The sequence below is a fragment of the Sarcophilus harrisii genome, chromosome 1 (genome assembly GCF_902635505.1).
Source record: "Sarcophilus harrisii chromosome 1, mSarHar1.11, whole genome shotgun sequence".
Taxonomy (NCBI): Eukaryota; Metazoa; Chordata; class Mammalia; order Dasyuromorphia; family Dasyuridae; genus Sarcophilus; species Sarcophilus harrisii.
Window position 1 is genome coordinate 164,166,263 of NC_045426.1, and position 18,653 is coordinate 164,184,915.

Genomic DNA, 18,653 nt, shown 5'->3' on the forward strand with positions numbered 1-18,653 from the left:
CTCCAGAGAAAAATGTGGAGATGGAGATAAAAGACTGGCCTAGGAGTCAGGAAGAACTCAGAAAAGTCTAGCCTTTTATGTTGACTGGATGATGTTGGTGGGGAGATGTCCATAAAATTCTCAGTGATACATACACAACCACAAGTTATCTCCCCCATAGCATGAAAGTAAGGACTCTTTTTACTTTTCTCTTGTGTCCTCAGACCTTTCAGCATTGCCTAGCACATAACAGGCACTCTCTAAATGCTTATTGCCTGATTTGTTGCTGTTGTTTTTTTTTATGACCCAGCCTGTGATTTTATCTATATAGACAGAAGGTGAGATGGGGCAGAGTGGAGGAAATGCTATTAGCTGAGGTCTCCCAATATTTCTCTCCAGACAACTTTAAAATGATGCCTCAAATATAATTCTGTAGAAGCAGAATAATAAATATATGTTTATAATATAATATAAATAAATAAGTAAGTAACAAAAGGTTGGTGAGACATTTTTCCAACCCAAAACAACTTAGGAGGTCAGAGGGAGAAATCTGTGGCATTGGGGTTGGGTTGAGCTGGACTGCTGGTGGTGGCAGTTCTATCAGTGGTTCTGGGAAGCAGAGATAATAGCAACAGCAGCTTTTAGACCTTTCAACCTAGAAATGGAAAGGGGATTAAATAACTGGTCAGACAATACTCCCTAAATTAATCTATTTATTTAGTGCTATATCAATCAGACTCCCAAGAAAATATTTTAATGACTTAGAAATAATAACAACAAAATTCATATGGAAGAACAAAAGGTTGAGAATCTCAAGGGAATTAATGAAAAAAAAAATCAAATGCAGGTGGCCTAGCTGTACCTGATCTAAAACTATATTATAAAGCAGTGGTCACCAAAACCATTTGGTATTGGCTAAGAAATAGACTAGTTGATCAGTGGAATAGATTAGGTTCACAAAACAAAATAGTCAACTATAGCAATCTAGTGTTTGACAAACTCAAAGATCCTAACTTTTGGGATAAGAATTCATTATTTGACAAAAACGCTGGGAAAACTGGAAATTAATATTGCAGAAATTAGGCATGAATCACACTTAACATCATACTCCAAGATAAGATCAAAATGGGTCCATGATTTAGGCATAAAGAATGAGATTATAAATAAATTAGAGGAACACAGGATAGTTTCTCTCTCAGACTTGTGGAGGAGGAAGCATTTTGTGACCAAAGATGAACTAGAGATCATTACTGATTACAAAATAGAAAATTTTGATTACATCAAATTTAAAAGCCTTTGTACAAACAAAACTAATACAAATAAGATTAGAAGGGAAGCAATAAACTGGGAAAACATCTTCACAATTAAAGGTTCTGATAAAGGCCTTATTTCCAAAATATATAGAGAATTGACTCTAATTTATAAGAAATCAAGCCATTCTCCAATTGATAAATGGTCAAGGGATATGAACAGACAATTTTCAGATGATGAAATTGAAACTATTTCCAATCATATGAAAAAGTGTTCCAAATCACTATTGATCAGAGAAATGCAAATTAAGACAACTCTGAGATACCACTACACACCTGTCAGATTGGCTAAGATGACGGGAAAAAATAATGATGAATGTTGGAGGAGAGGCGGGAAAACTGGGACACTGATGCATTGTTGGAGTTGTGAACGAATCCAACCATTCTGGAGAGCAGTCTGGAATTATGCCCCAAAAGTTATCAAACTGTGCATACCCTTTGATCCAGCAGTGTTACTACGGGGCTTATATACCAAATTGATACTAAAGAAGGGAAAGGGACCTGTATGTGCAAGAATGTTTGTGGCAGCCCTCTTTGTAGTGGCCAGAAGCTGGAAAATGAATGGATGCCCATCAATTGGAGAATGGTTGGGTAAATTGTGGTATATGAATGTTATGGAATATTATTGTTCTGTAAGAAATGATCAGCAGGATGATTACAGAGAAGCTTGGAGAGACTTACATGAACTGATGCTGAGTGAAATGAGCAGAACCAAGAGATCATTATATACTTCAACAATGATACTGTATGAAGATGTATTCTGATGGAAGTGGATTTGTTTGACAGAGAAGATCTAATTCAGTTTCAATTGATCAATGATGGACAGAAGCAGATACACCCAAAGAAAGAACACAGGGAAATGACTGTAAACTGTTTGCATTTTTGTTCTTCTTCCCGGGTTATTTTTACCTTCTGAATCCAATTCTCCCTGTGCAAGAAGAGAACTGTTCGGTTCTGCACACATATATTGTATCTAGGATACTCTGTGACATATTTAACATATATAGGACTGCTTGCCATCTGGGGGAGGGGATGGAGGGAGGGAGGGGAAAAATCGGAACAGAAGTGAGTGCAAGGGATAATGTTGTAAAAAATTACCCTGGCATGGGTTCTGTCGATAAAAATTTATAATTATTTTTTAAAAATTAAAAAAAAAAAAAGAATAACTGGTCAGAAACAGATTAGAAAAGATCCATATGCTAACATTGGAGCAGGACAAGGTGCTGTATGGCAACTCCATTGCCCATGCCGACTTCTAGATTGCAGTTCTAGGGGAGAAATGAACATTTTTGATCACAAGGATTCAAAAGTCTTTCCTCTAAAGAACTAGAACACAAATCAGGAGAGCATTCACCACATTTCTCCTCTTCTAACACTATCTTGGAAATGCTGAAAACTTCCAAATCTCCAGAACTAGCTTTAAAAAACAGCAGCATAAAAAAGCCTGAAGCTTGGGACAATACCTCTATCTGCCCTCCTCCATCCCCTTAAAACTCCCGTTTTTAATATAAAATTCAAAGTTAAGAATGGTTGGGAAAAAGAGCAAACAATAAAAAAGAATTTGACCATAAAAAAACTACTATGGTAACAGGGGAGATAAAGATACAAACTCAAAAGAAGATAACAATGTCAAAATTATTATAAGTTAAATTATTAAAAATAAAGTTTCAGACTAGGGCCTAGAGTTGGGCCCTTGAAAGATTTTTCATATTTGTGAGGGGTCTGCACCCCTAACCCCTGCCAATGCTGAAAGATGATTGTAAATGCACACACTTAGTTGGGTATAGGAATCTTATCTTACATTCAAGTTTTTCTATTTTCCCAATGAGTTCTGCTGTGTAGGCCACATATTTTGCTTTCACAATTCTTAGTATTTTTTAAAAACTACTCAAGAACATCATATGGGAGGCTATTCTTTGCCTCATTTGCTCCTAGCCTTAATCACTGAATGGGTGTAGCCTCAGTCAAACCTGTTGAATACCTTACCTTAAGAAGGTTGAGATCTCTCACTGCATCCAAAGCCATCTCCAATAATTCTGATCTATATCTGGCCACTGGATCCAGACAGTTCTAGAGAAGAAAGTGAGGCAGGTGACCTTGCTCAGCCCTCCCTCACTTAAATCCAATTCAGTTGCATATCATGACATCCCCTCCCTGATGTTATGGTTCTCTTTGAGATGATAAACAACCACAATCCAATTGGAAACTGGGAAAGAATGAAGGTAAAAGAAAGAGATGTGATAAGAAAGGCAGATTAAAGGAAGTAATGGTCAGAAGCAAAACAGACTTTTGAGAAGGGACAGGATAAAAGGAAAGGAATAAACAGAAGAAATTAAAAAAAAAAATACATAGTATTCCTAACTATGAATGTGAATGGAATGAACTCACTGTAAAAAAGAAGATACATAAGAGAATGGATTAGAAACCAGATTCCAACTACATGTTGTTTATAAGAAAGATACTTGAAACAGAAAGACAGAGTTAAAATCAAGAATTGGGCACAATTTATTATGCTTCAGTTGAATTAATAAAAAACAGAGGTAGCAATCAAGATCTCAGACAAAAAAAAAAACATAATTAAATGAGGTTATCAGGGAAACTGCATTTTGCTGAACAGTACCATAGATAATAAAGTATCAATACTAAACATATATGCATTAATTGGCATAATATCCAAATTCTTTTTTTTCTTTTTTTTTTTAATTAAGCTTTTTATTTTCAAAACATATGTATGGATAATTTGACAACATTGATCTTTGCATAGCCTTGTGTTTCAAATTTTCTCCTCCTTCCCCCCATCCTCTTTCTTAGATGACAAGCAATCCAATATATGTTAAACATGTTAAAATATATGTTAAATCCAATATGTATAAACATATTTTTACAATTCTCTTGTTGCACCAAAAAAAAATCAAATCAAAAAAAGAAAATAAATGAGTAAGAAAACAAAATGCAAGCGAACAACAATAAAAAGAGTAAGAATATTACATTGTGTCCACACTTAGTTCCCACAGTCCTCTCTCTGGGTGTAGATGATTCTCTTCATCACAAGATCACTGGAACTGGCATCAATCATCTCATTGTTAGAAAAAGCCACATTCATTAGAATTGATCATTGTATATTGATGTTGTCATGTACAATGATCTTCTGGTTTGGCTCATTTCACTTAGGTCTCTCCAGGCTTCTCTGAAATCATCCTGTTGATTGTTTCTTATAGAATAATAATATTCCCTAACATTCATATACGCCAACTTATTCAGCCATTTTCCAATTGATGGGCATCCACTCAGTTTCCAGTTTCTGGCCACTACAAAGAGGGCTGCCACAAACATTCTTGCACATACAGATCCCCTTCCCTCCTTTAAGATCTCTTTGGGATATAAGCTCAGTAGTAACACTGCTGGATCAAAGGGTATGCACAGTTTGATAACTTTTTGAGCATAGTTCCAAATTGCTCTCCAGAATGGCTGGATGTATTCACAATTCCACCAACAATGTCTCAGTGTCCCAGTTTTCCCACATCCCTTCCAACATTCCACATTATTTTTTCCTGTCATTTTAGCCAATCTGAAAGGTGTGTAGTGGTATCTCAGAGTTGTTTTAATTTTCATTTCTCTGATCAATAGTGATTTAGAGCACATTCTCATATGAGTAGAAATAGTTTTAATTTCTTCATCTGAAAATTGTCTGTCCATATCCTTTGACCATTTATCAATTGGAGAATGGCTTGAATTCTTATAAATTTGAGCCAATTTTCGATATATTTTAGAAAAGAGGCCTTTATCAGAACCCTTAAATGTAAAAATCTTTTCCCAATTTATTGCTTCCCTTCTGATCTTGTCTGCATTTGTTTTGTTTGTACAAAAACTTTTTAACTTAATATAATAAAAATTATCTATCTGGTGTTCAATTATAAGTTCCACTTCTTCTTAGGACACAAATTCCTTCCTTCTTCACAGATCTGAGAGATAAATTATCCTATTTTGTTCTAATTTGCTTGTAATATCACTCTTTATGTCTAAATCATGAACCTATTTACATCTTATCTTAGAATGTGGTGGTAGGTGTGGGTGGAGCCCTAATTTCTTCCATACTAGTTTCCAATTTTCCCAGTAGTTTTTGTCAAATAGTGAATTCTTATGCCAAAAGCTGGGGTCTTTGGGTTTATCTAACATTAGATTGCTATAGTTATTGCCTATTTTTTCCTGTGATCCTAACCTATTCCACTGATTGACTACTCTATTTCTTAGCCAGTACCAAGTGGTTTTGATGACTGCTGCTTTATATTATAGTTTTAAGTCTGGCACAGTTAGGCCACCTTCATTAGCATTTTTTTTCATTAATTCCCTTGAAATTCTTGACCTTTTGTTCTTCCAGATGAACTTTCTTACTATTTTTTCTAGATCTGTAAAATAATTTCTTGGGAGTTTGATTGGCATGGAACTAAATAAGTAGATTAATTTAGGTAGTATTGTAATTTTTATATTTGCTCAGCCTACCCACGAGCACTTGATATTTTTCCAACTGATTAGGTCTGACTTTATTTGTGTGGAAAGTGTTTTGTAGGTGTATTCGTATAGTTCCTGACTTTTCCTTGACAGATAGATTCCCAAATATTTTATACTATCAACTTATTTTGAATGGAATTTCTTTTTGTATCTCTTGCTACTGGACTTTGTTGATAATATATTAAAATGCCAATGATTTATGTGATATCCAAATTCTTAAAGGAAAAATTAAATAGGTTACAGGAGGGAAAAGATTTTAAAACTATACTAGTGAGGGAACTTCAATTTTCCCCTCTCAAAGGCAGACAATCTAAACGTAAAATAAAGAAGTTAAAGAAATGAATAGAATTTTAGAACAGTGTTGTAATAGACCTCTGGGAAAAAAATTAAATAGCAATAGAAAGCTGTACATGGTACATTCATAAAAATTAACCCCGTATTAAGGAATAAAAACTTAAAAAACAAATGTTAGAAAACATAAACATTAAATGTAACCCTCTCGGACCATAATTTAATAAAAATCATATTCAGTAAGGAGCCCCAGAAGCATAAATTAAAAATTAATTGGAAAGTAAATAATCTATTCTTAAAAAAATAAGCATATCAAAGAATAACTCTCTATATAGAAACAATCAATAACTTCCTTAAAGAGAATGACAACAGTGAGACATTTCAAAATTTGTGGTTTGTAGCTAAACCAGTATTTAAAAGAAAATTTATATCTAAGTATTTATACATCAATAGAAGAGAAGAGAGAAAGAAGAATCAATGAATTGGGTTATGCAAGTAAAAAATTAGGAAAAGGACAAATTAATAATCCTCAATTAAACATCAAAATATAAATCCTGAAAATTGAAGGAGAGAGAGAAAGTAATGAAATTGAAAGTAAAAAACAAACATTGAACTAATAAAACTAAGAGCTGGTTTATGAAAAATGAAAAAAATACCCAGCAGAATAGATAAAATAATTGGTAATTTCATTTTTAAAAAAGAATACTAAATTACCAGTATGAAAATTAAAAGAGTGAACCGCCAATGAAGATAAAAATAAAGCAATTATTAGGAGCTAGTTTGTCCAATTATATGCCAGTAAACCGACAATCTAAAGGAATGGATATTTACAAAAATATTAATTGCCCAGAATTAAAGAGGAAACTAAATACTTAAATAACTCTATCTTTTAAAAAAGAAATTGAACAATTCATAAATGAGCTCTCTAAGAAAACCCTCTCTAAGAAAACCAGTTGAATTTGTAAATGAATTCTACCAAACATTTAAGGACCTATTCTAATATCACATAAACTATTGAAAAATAGATAAGAGAGTCCTTCAAAGCTCTTTTAAGACTTAAATATGTTTTTTAAAAATAATTACTTTTTATTTTCAAAATACATGCAAAGATAATTCTCAACATTCACCCCTGCAAAACCCTGTATTCCATATTTCTCTCCCTCTCTTTCCTCTACTTCCCCTTCCCTAGACAGCAAGCAATGCAATATAAGTTAAACATGTGCAATTCTTCCAAACATACCTCCACATTTATCATGCTGTACAAAAAAAAAAAAAAAAAAAAAAAATCAGATCAGAAGGAAAAAAATGAGAAAGAAAAAAATAACAAGCAAATAACAACAAAAAACATGAAAATACTATGTTATGATCCATATTCAGTCCCCATGTTCCTCTCTCTGAATGCAGATGGTTCTCTCCATCACAAGTCTATTGGAATTGGTCTGAATCACCTCATTGTTGAAAAGAGCCAAATTCATGACAGTTGATCATCACATAGTCGTCTTGTTGCCATGTACAATGTTCTCTTGGTTCTGCTCACTTCACTGACCATCAGTTCCTGTAAATCTCTCCAGGCCTCTTTGAAATCACCCTGCTGGTCATTTCTTATAGAACAATAATATTCCATTACATTCATATACCACAATTTATTCAGTCATTCCCCAACTGATGGGCATCCACTCAGTTTCTAGTTCCTTGTCAGTACAAAAAGGATTGCTACAAATATCAAATAGGGTTTTGATCAGGGAGAACAAAAACAGAGAAAGAAAACTATACTCCAATCTTCTTAATGAATATTGAAGCAAAGATTTAAAAAGAATACTAGCATGGAGACTATAGAAATATATCATAAAGCTCTTACAAGGTGCAATTTATCCCAGGAATGCAAGGCTGTTCAATATTAGGAAAACTATCAACATAATTGGCCATATCAAAGACAAAGTAAAAAAAAAAGCATATGAATACATCAATAGATGCAGAAAAAGCTTTTAACACAATTTAACACCCATTCCTAATTAAAAAAAAACATTAAAAGGATAGGAATAAATGGAGCTTTTCTTAAAATGACAAGTAATATCATTGATGTAGGTGGCTCCTGGTGAGGAACTTTCTCTGCCAGTATAGGTATGGTGTCATTTTTGGTTCTTTTAAGTTTTAGAAAATTAGTTAGCAAAAAAGTTACTAAAATTTGAATTCATCAGATGGTAGTTTCTTCTCCTTAGGTCTATACCTCAGGTAAACTCCTCTCTTCCCATGTGATTTTCCCAGAGATTATATCTCAGGGTATTTTGGACAAAAATAAGATAATATTTGTAAAACATTTTGAAAATCTTGAAGCGCCATAAAAATACGCCTGTCTTTATTAGGTAGTGCTTTAAGGCCTACAAAACATTTTCCATATTTTTTCCTAAAATGGCCTCTGTGAAAGGAAATCCTGTTTTGACAAACTCCCATGAGATAGACAGACATGGAAAGGATCATTGTCGTGTTGTAGGAACAACAGCAATCACACAAATTGACAGGAAGTAAACAGCCTCCCTTGTTACATCATCCCTCAGAGTGTCACAGATACCACAAACTGAACCCTCAATGGGACTGCTCCAGTGTCCAACACAAAGGGTTTCATGAAATGTTTGTGCCAGTCTACATCAGTGCTGAAGCTGCCAACCACAGGATTCCCCCATGACAGCTGCAGGGAATGCTAATGGAACAGATGTGGGACTGGGAGATAAGGAGAGGTAGTATTACAACAAAATAATTTTATTTAAAAAATTTTGTTTACAATTCTTCTATACATACTTCTGCAATTATCAGGCTGCATATGAAAAATCAGATCAAAAAGGAAATAAATGAAAGAGAAAACAAGATATAAGCAAACAACAACAAAAAGTGAAAATCCTATGTTGTGATCCACACTCAGTCCCCACAGTCTTCTCTCTGAGTGCAGATGGTTCTCTCCATCATAAGACCACTGAACCTGGCCTGAATCACTTCACTGTTGAAAAGAGCCATGTCCATCAAAACTGATCATCAGATTATCTTGTTGTTTCTAAGCACAATGTTCTCTTGGCTCTACTCACTTCACTTAACATCAGTTCATATAAATCTCTCCAGCCTTTTCTGAAATCAGCCTTTTGATTGTCAGAATAACTTTAAATGTGAAAAAAAAAAGGATTACTGTCCAAAATCAACGTTACCTAGTAGTATCCCAGCTAATGATAATCAAGTGAAAAGGGAAACTATGTAGTGCTCATTTCAGCACTTTTAAACCTTTAAATTCTTAAAATTTTTGACAATATTTTCTATCTACTTTGGGGAAGATGAGCTGCAATTCACCTTTGCATGGGGATGTTTGTCCATTTGCTTTTGGTGACTAAAAAAAAAACTAACCTAATAAACAGCCAGTCTGAGGAGTGCCAAGAATATCTAAAGGAGATTTCAGAAAAATCAGGCTGAAAAGCTCAGATGGAACCAGATTGTAGATAGCCTTAAATGGGAAGGTGAAGAGTTTTCTTTTTATTTTGTGGAGTTTTGAGCAAGGCAATGACATCAGACCTTCACATTAAAAAGATCATTTTGACAGTTATGTCAAGGAAGAATTGGAAATACTAGAAATTAGAAGCAAAGAGACCAATTGTCCAGGCAAGAAATAATAAAAACCCTTCATCTCTTCACTAGACTTCAGCATCCACTTCTACAACTGTAACACTGTCCTGCTCCCTTCTCCATTCTCTCTTTTCTCTCTGGTTCCAAGGAACTGGGGAGAGGGGAGCAGGGGAATGTCACATTTCACACTTTTTCACACATTTCACAGTTTTCCTTACACGTCACACTTTTACTTAAGTTTCACACCTTTTCACACATTTTTACACCCTTGCTTATATTCCACATCTTTATCAACATTTCACACTTTTGTTACTTTTCACACCTTTCCACCCCCACTTCATACCTTTGCTTGCATTTCACACTCCACAACTTCCTCTGTGTTTCACACCCCATCCTCATTTTACACCTTTCTTTGCATTTCACATCACTTCCCACATTTCACACTTTTTTCTCTGAATTTCACACCTTTGTTCACATTTCTCACTTTTGTCTACATTTCATGCCTTTGTTCATATTTCACATTTTCTCCACATCTCACACTTTCCCCCACATTTCACACCTTTCCCTATTTCATACCCTTATCTACATTTCATACTTTTCTTTGTTTTTCATGCTTTTCTTTGCATTTCACACCTTTTCCTCACATTTCATGCTTTCCCCTGCATTTAAGAGCCCATCTTCTTCCATATTTTACAGCTTTGTCCTCATTTTACACTTTTGCTTATCTTTCCCCACATTTCACACCTGTTTAGATTTTACACCTTTTCCCACATTTCACACCTTTCTTTGCTTTTCTACATTTTCCTACATTTCACACCCTTAACTTTCCCAATTTTCTTCATATTTCACATTGTCCCCACATTTCACACCTTTCCTCAAATTTCACACTTTTGCCTACATTTCATACCTTTGTCCACATTTCACAACTTTGTTTACATTTCCCATTTCTGTTTACATTTCCCATCCCATCCACATTTCACATTTATATCTCCATTTCACATCCTTGTCTTAATTTCACAGTCATATCTTCATTTCACACTTATTTCTGCATTTCACTCATGTCTACCTTTCCCACCAATGTTTAAATTTCATAACATGTCTACATTTCACACTTTGATCCACTTTTCACACCTTTATCCTCATTTCACATCCATCTCTACAGTTCATCCCTTTTTTTTTCATTTCACACTTATCTCTATCACTCCTGTAGCTACAGTTCATACTTATGTGTATTTCACACCTAAATCTATATTTCACAGCTATGTCTGCATTTAATGTTTGTGTCAATGCTTCACATTTGTGGTTATAGATAATTAATAGTTATGTCTACATTCTATACCTATATCTATGGTTCACTTCTATGTTTACATTTCATACCTTTATCAGTAGCTGACTCTAGCTATAAAACCTTTCCACATGTGAAGGTCAAAGGAATAGAATATTGCCGAGAATAAAATTCCTCATTTTATAGGTTACTACTGTATTGGAATAGACTCAAAACAAGCCCAGAGGCTCCTCTATAAAATGAAAAAGCTGTATTGGCTGTTCTCTAAAATTTCTTACAGCTGGAGATCTATGATGCTATAGTCTTTCACACTAGATTGTAGACTCTTCTTGTTCAAAAAGTTCTAAGAATATTATTCCTAACTGTTAGCTTTGTTTTTAATCCTGCCAGCAAGCAAGAGAAAAGGCTTAATCAATTCTAGAAGTAGATTAGTAGAAGTAGACTAATGTTATTCACTTGATATTGAACATTAAATTGAACTGGCCTAAGGATCATGTTGATTTCTGAAAGAATAAAAAAAAAGAAAGAAAGAAAAAATAGAGGAAGGTCTTTAATGAGTTGAGTCTATTCCTTATGGAGAATTGTGAGAAAAGATGGACAAGGGCTGCTTACACAGGGTGAATAAGTTAGGGTGTCCACTGGGAAATGAAATAGTCACACCAAGGCTCAAAGTCAGCAACTCTGCTAAGTTACTTTGGAAGCTGGGCTAACAGGCAGAAGTCCTGGATGAGGGAGAAAGGTTTGGGGATCACAAGGCTATGGAAGGAGCAGCTAAGTAGCAAATGAATGGAGTACAAAGCATGGAAACAAATCTAACCTCGATCACTTCCTAGTTATGTGATCCTGTTTGCCTCAGTTTCTCCAGATATAAAAAGAGCAGGAGAAGGAAATGTCAAACCTTGACACTATTTTTTGGCAAGAAAACCCCAAATGGAGTCATAAAGAGTTGGACAAGAATGAAAAATGCCTGAACATCAAAATGAAGTCTATTGAGAAGGGCGGACTGGAAGAAAGAGTTTACAAAAGAAGTGAGTTGGATCTGGAGATAAATTCTGCCAATTCCAAAATTTCCTACATTAATTAGGACCCATTTCTATTGTCCACTAGGGGATGCTCTGTGACATGTGGTTGATTGAAAGCTAATTAGTGCATCTTATAAATGGAATCCTTAGAATTATCTCATCATCACAGAATATTAGAGCTGGAAAGAACTTTCTGGTTCAATCCTCTCACTTTACAAAGAAGGAAACTATACCCAGAGAGAAGTGCCCAAACTTATACAAATCTAGGTCTTCTATGTCTTTTGAGTCCAAATCTCAATTTTTTCCCCATTAAAACCTGGTGTTTGCTGTGCTGGGCTAGGGTGCTCACACAAAGTCCTGGAAAAGAGCCCCTCCCCTCCTATTCAAATATCCTTGCTATATCCCCTATCACCTTGGGGTTCCTGGTAATGTCCTGTCTTCCTTTACTCCAAAAGACATTCTTACCAGGGGGAGACGGGGATGGGCAGAGTTTAGCTTCTTTCACTTCACTCACATTTCCCAAAGCTCCCCAACCCTAGATTTTGGAGCTGGTGACTGTGGAGTATGGCTAATAAAGTGTGGGGCTGAGTTTCAAACAATGATCTGATTTCATTTTCTTATCTATTAAATAAGAAATATTGCATTGTACACTTGGTAGGATTTTGTGAGAAAAATACTTACATAAAGAGGAATAAATCCTGCAAAAAGGGATAAGGATTGTACCTGTGATTTCACTGGCACAGGAAACGTGTGTGTGTGTGTGTGTGTGTGTGTGTGTGTGTGTGTGTGTAGGGCAATTGGGATTAAATGACTTGCTCAGGGTCAAACTGCTAGAAAGTATTGAATGTCTGAGGCTTAATTTAAAAGCAGGTCCTACTGATTCCAGGGCTAGTGCTCTATCCACTGTGCCATTTAGCTGCTTCATCACAGGAAACTCTTGTATAAGGAAATTCTCTCCACCAATGCAATTCAGCATTTCCATCTTAGATAATTGCCCGGAGAATAGATTTGCCCAAGACTGTGTATCTGTCTCTCTATCAACTATGCTTTTAATAGCCATATGAACAATTTTTATCACCGAGTAAGGAAAGTTTATAAATGGGGTATTTGCAAATAGCAGCTAGGTGGTACAGTGGATACAGTACTGGGCTTAGAATCAGGAAGATTCATCTTCCTGAGTCCAAATTTGGCTTCAGATACTTCTTAGCTACATAAGTCACTTCACCCTGTTGCCTCAGTTTCCTCATCTGTAAAATGAACTGAAGAAAGTAATGGCAAACTAGTATCTTTGCCAAGAAAACCCCAAATGATGGCCCAGAGAGTCAATCATGATTGAAAGTCAACAAACAGCAGGACTGCCTATACTTATGAACTTATGGTCAGAAGACAAGTTGGAGCTTTTACTCTACCATTTCCTAGCAGTGTTATTCCCTATTATGAGCTTTAGTTTTCTCCTCTGTAAAATGGGGAGAACACTACTTACTTTACTTCTGTCATACTAATCATGAGAAGAAGAAAATGTAAATCTTTTATTATTATTATTATAGCTTTTTATTGATAAAACATATGCATGGGTAATTTTTCAACATTGACCCTTGCAAAAACTTCTGTTCCAACTGTTCCAACTTTTCCCCTCCTTCCCCCCAACCCTTCCCCTAGATGGCAGGTAGTCCAATACATGTTAAAGTATATGTTAAATACAATATATGTATACATATTTATACAGTTATCTTGTCACCCAAGAAAAATTGGATTTAGAAAGAAGGTAAAAATAACCTGGGAAGAAAAACAAAAATGCAAGTAAACAACAACAGAAAGAGTGCAAATATTATGTTGTGGTCCACACTCATTTCCCAGTGTTCTTTCGCTGGGTGTAGCTGGTTCTGTTCATCACTGATCCATTGGAACTGATTTGGATCCATCCGAAGATGGTCACTTCCATCAGAATTGATCTTCATATAGTATTGTTGAAGTGTATAATGATCTCCTGATTCTGCTCATTTCAAGAAAATGTAAATCTTAAAGTGAATTATTTCTATTTTTATGGAGGCAGAGAAGGTTATAATAAAGATTAAAAATTGGTATTAAAATACTATCCATTTTTTAAAAAGACTTTGTATTTAAAACACTGTATTTTTATCAAAGTGGATTGAAAACATGACATTTCCTTTGATTTGTTGACTTTAACTATGTTCATAAAGAGGCAAGAGAAAGAATAATGGATGGAAAGGCATTCCTATTAAATACCAGTTTTCTCCCCCAACATAAAACAAGAGGTTTATTTGGGAGAGATTTCTATGGATTACAGGAAAGAGGATGGGAAAACAATGAAGAGATAACGGACATCTGGCAGGAGAAATCTCAGTGGGTATGTGTGCTGGCTAGACACTAGGGCCTGAGATATAAAAACAGTTTTCTTTCTCATAATTCCTCATTTATGTCTTTAGGAAACACTGTTCCAAGCTAACTTATTGATTATTTAAGGAGACCAGGCTGTGATTTATAGCTGTCTAAGGGACACAGGTTGCATTGGGTAATTCAGCACTGAGAATCTGGGGTAAGAGTTACAGAGGAGTGATTCCAGAGTGGAAAAGAAGACTCCTTTGGGGAGGCTGGAAATAGAAAGACAAACATTGTCATCTGGGCTCTAATTCTGACAGTTCACAAACTCACTTGGGCTCTGACCCATCTCAACAACATCCCATAGAGGACTTTACTTATCACAAGGCATATGAAGTAGAAGGAAAAGATGATCCAATAAAGTTTTTCCTGTTTCTAACTCCTAGAAATGCAGGGGAAGAAGGGAGAACTGAAGACTCTCAAGTGGAAATTACTAAGTAGCTTAATTATTCAATTTGTTGTGTAAAGTTTAGATTTCCCCTTTCTCCACATTTTGGCGTCATAATTTTCCAGTCTTTTTCTATTGCCTTCATTCATTCATTCTGATTCCAATCACACTGGGCTACTCTATCCCCATAATCTGTACTGGATTTTTCTACCCTATGCCTTTGTTTATACCAGTGGTTCTCAAAGTAAAGTCAGGAGATTCTCTAGTAGTCTCTGAAACCCTTTCAGAAGGTCTGCAAATTCAAAATTAGTTTTTTCTAATATGGTAAATATCTATCAATATAACCCATATAAACAAAAATTCTTCAGACAGATCCTCAATAGTTTTTTAAATAGTATAAAGATAGTGAGAACAAAAGTTTGAGAACCACTGGTTTATATTGTTCCCTTTGCCTAGTTTTCCTCTTCCTTTTTTGCCTAGTTTTTCTTATCCATCCTGTAAAGCCTAGTTCAAATGGCATCTCTTCCAAGAAGTCATCCCTAATCGCCAAAATTAGTAAGAATGTCCCCTTTAGACATTTGCACAGCACTTTGGGTTTGTAACTTTCTATTTTATTTATTACAAATATTATTGGGGGGAGGGCAGCTATCTGACACAATGGATGACAAGTTAGGAAGGCTGGAATTCAAATCTGATCTAAACATGGGCAAATAACTTAATCTGTTTGTCTCAGTTTCCTTATTTATAAAATGAGGAGAATAATAGTATTTAACTTTTGGAGTTGAGAAGATCAAATGAGATTATAATAGTAAAATGCTTAGCACTGTATCTGACACACAGTAAGTGTTAAATAAATGTCAGCTGTTGTTATTATTTGTTTCAGTTTGGTTATCCCTGTACTAAGATGGAAGTACCTTAAGGTATGGAACCAAGTTTTGTCCCAACTTTGAATCTCTTCCAGACTTAACATTGTTCTCTGCACACAATCAGCACTTAATAAATTTGTTCTATCAAAAATTGTAAATGCATTAATACAAATCACTTTGTCAGATACAATGGACACACATAGAAAATGCAATGAGCCATGTTGGTTCCAAATCATTAAAGTTAAAACACATCCTTCTTGTTAATAAATTGCAAAAGAGAGAAGAAAGAATTACATGTATTGTCAATTGGATCATTATGTAGATTTTCATTTCCTTTTAATAGTAAATTAATATGGGAAAGTGTGTGTTCTTATTCAGTTGTGCAGGATTGTTTGTGACCACCTTTAGGGTTTTCTTATCAGACACTGGAGAGAAATGGCAAACCAGAGTGGCCCAGTTTGACTAAAATCAGAATGCATAAAGGAAGAAAGGAAATGGAAAGACTGAAAAAATAGGACACCAAAATATGGCTTAGGAAATCTCATCTTCAAATCTGGTCTCAAATACTTACTAGCTCTGTGACCCAAGACAAGCCATTTAACTTTATTTGTCTCTACTTCTTAATACCTGCCTGACACTATCCTTACTATTCTAAAATGGGAGGCAAGATTGGGAAATAGCTAACATTTCCAAAGGCTTCAAAATAAAAACAAAAAATCTGTTTACCTTTCAAGAGGAAAGCAACAGCCTGAAAGGCTATCATATGATGTGTTTATATGACTTGAATGGAATATCTTTGTGTCATAAAAAACAAGGAATATGAGGGATTCAAATAAACATGGGGTAGATATATGAATTAATACAAAGTGAAGTAAACAGAACCAGGAAAACTTTATATACAATGACCACAACATGTTGTTCAATTATATCTGACTTTTTGTGGTTCCATTTGAGATTTTTTTTTATAAAGATACTGAAGTGGTTTGCCATTTACCTTCTACATTTTTATAGATGAGGAACTAAGGCAAATAGGGTTAAGTGATAACCAAGGGCTATACAGCTAGGAAGTGTCTGAGGATAAATCTGAATTTATGAAGATAAGTTTTCCTGATTCCAAATTCAGTACTGTATCCATTGCACATACTACCTGTCCTGATTATCTTGGTCATCTTGGGAGGGGTAGAAAGAGTATAGTAAGGCTCACTGAACTAGCTAAATCTCAACTTTGAAGGTTTCTCAGCAGGAGTCTAGCCTAGTCAGATAGGAGATTTTTTTTTAAATCACCTTGGCAGTTATATGGAGGTAGATAGGATTGGAGAGAGGAAGAGAAAATAATTAGGAATTTTTACAATGAATAGTTCAAGTGGGAAGTAATAACATTCAGAACTTGGTTGGAAGCTATGTGAATGGAAAGAAAGCTACAAATGTAAGAGTTGTAAAAATAAAATAACAAGGCTTGGCAACTGCTGGATATGGAAGGTGGGGAAGAAAGAAGGGCCAAGGTTGATTTTGAGATTGTGAACGTAGGTGCCTAGAAAGATAGAGGCAAAGAACTTGAGGAGTTAGAAGAGATTCTGGGGAAAAGATAACTAGTACAGTTTTTTGACAAGCTGAATTTGAGATATTGGAAATATAGAGAATCATACGTAATGATCATCCGTACAGTGAAATCTCTTTACTTCATTTTTTTACTTCATTCCCATCCTTTTCAGTTCTGAGACTTTTTGAACCTAGTTTTGTTAACTCCAAATCCAATGATCGTTCCTTTTTTCTTCTTTCTTTTTTTGCAAGGTAATTGGTATTAAGTGATTTGCTTAGTTTCACACAGCTAGTAGGTGTTAAGTGTCTAAGCCTGGGTTTGAACTCTGGTCATTCTGATTCTAGGGCCAGTGCTTTATCCACTGAACCATCTAACTGCCCCTGTAGCCATCTTTCTAATACTCTATGCTGTCTTGTTGCTCAGGCTCCTTCTGTGTCTGATTCTTATTAAAGGATCAGGCAAGAATTTAAGACTTAACAGGTAATGAGTCCAAAATTCAAGGAAGCAATTTGAGACTTCATGTACGGATGATCACTACGTATGATTCTCTACATTTCCAATATCTCAAATTCAGCTTGTCAAAAAACTGTACTAGTTATCTTTTCCCAGATTGCTTCCTTGAATTTTGGACTCATTACCTGTTAAGTCTTGAATTCTTGCCTGATCCTTTAAACTATCCTCAAGACCCTAGTTTGAGCCAATTACCTGGGAATGACCTTCAGTATCTGTATTACCCCAATTCAAGATTACTTGCCTAGTTCTACTGAATCCTCCTGGGTCTAGGATTTCTTTGAAGCCTATGCAGTTTTCTACCCTTATCTTAAATAGATTAACATCTTGTTTCTAATACAAATTTGTACATATATAGTATGCCCCAGGAATCACACTATATCTGTAACTGACAAAAGGAATTACTTTAGAGATAATTCTCTACACAAATGAAATGATAGTTTGAGATCTCCCTCTCTTTCCCATTCCCCTCCAAGCCCCATTTTGTTGCAGGTCTCCTGCATCTGGGACCTATTTCTACTGCCCGTGGACTGACAAGATGTCACTAAAGGATCAGCACTCTTAAAAAAAAAAAAACTAATAACATGGCACATTCTGTCACAAATCTTTTATAATCTTAATTAGCATCACTGGATTCTTTCAATAAAAAAGAGGCACAAGAGAGGAGAGAGACTGAATTCATGCCTTTCTTTAGTGTAATGAGAAAGTACCAAATAAGATTTCCAAGTGTTTGTGGAGAAGGACAAATTAGAATCATGAAATGATATTTCAACAAAAATGCAATTTAAGAAACATTTATTAGGCATCTATTATGTATATGCATATGTTAGTAGGGAAATATAAAGACAAAAATTAGCATTGAATGCCCTTGAATCTCTGACATCCTACTTCAGCGATATAACATATAAGCAGAGAAGAAAATACAAGACAGTTTGAGGAGGGCAAGATGG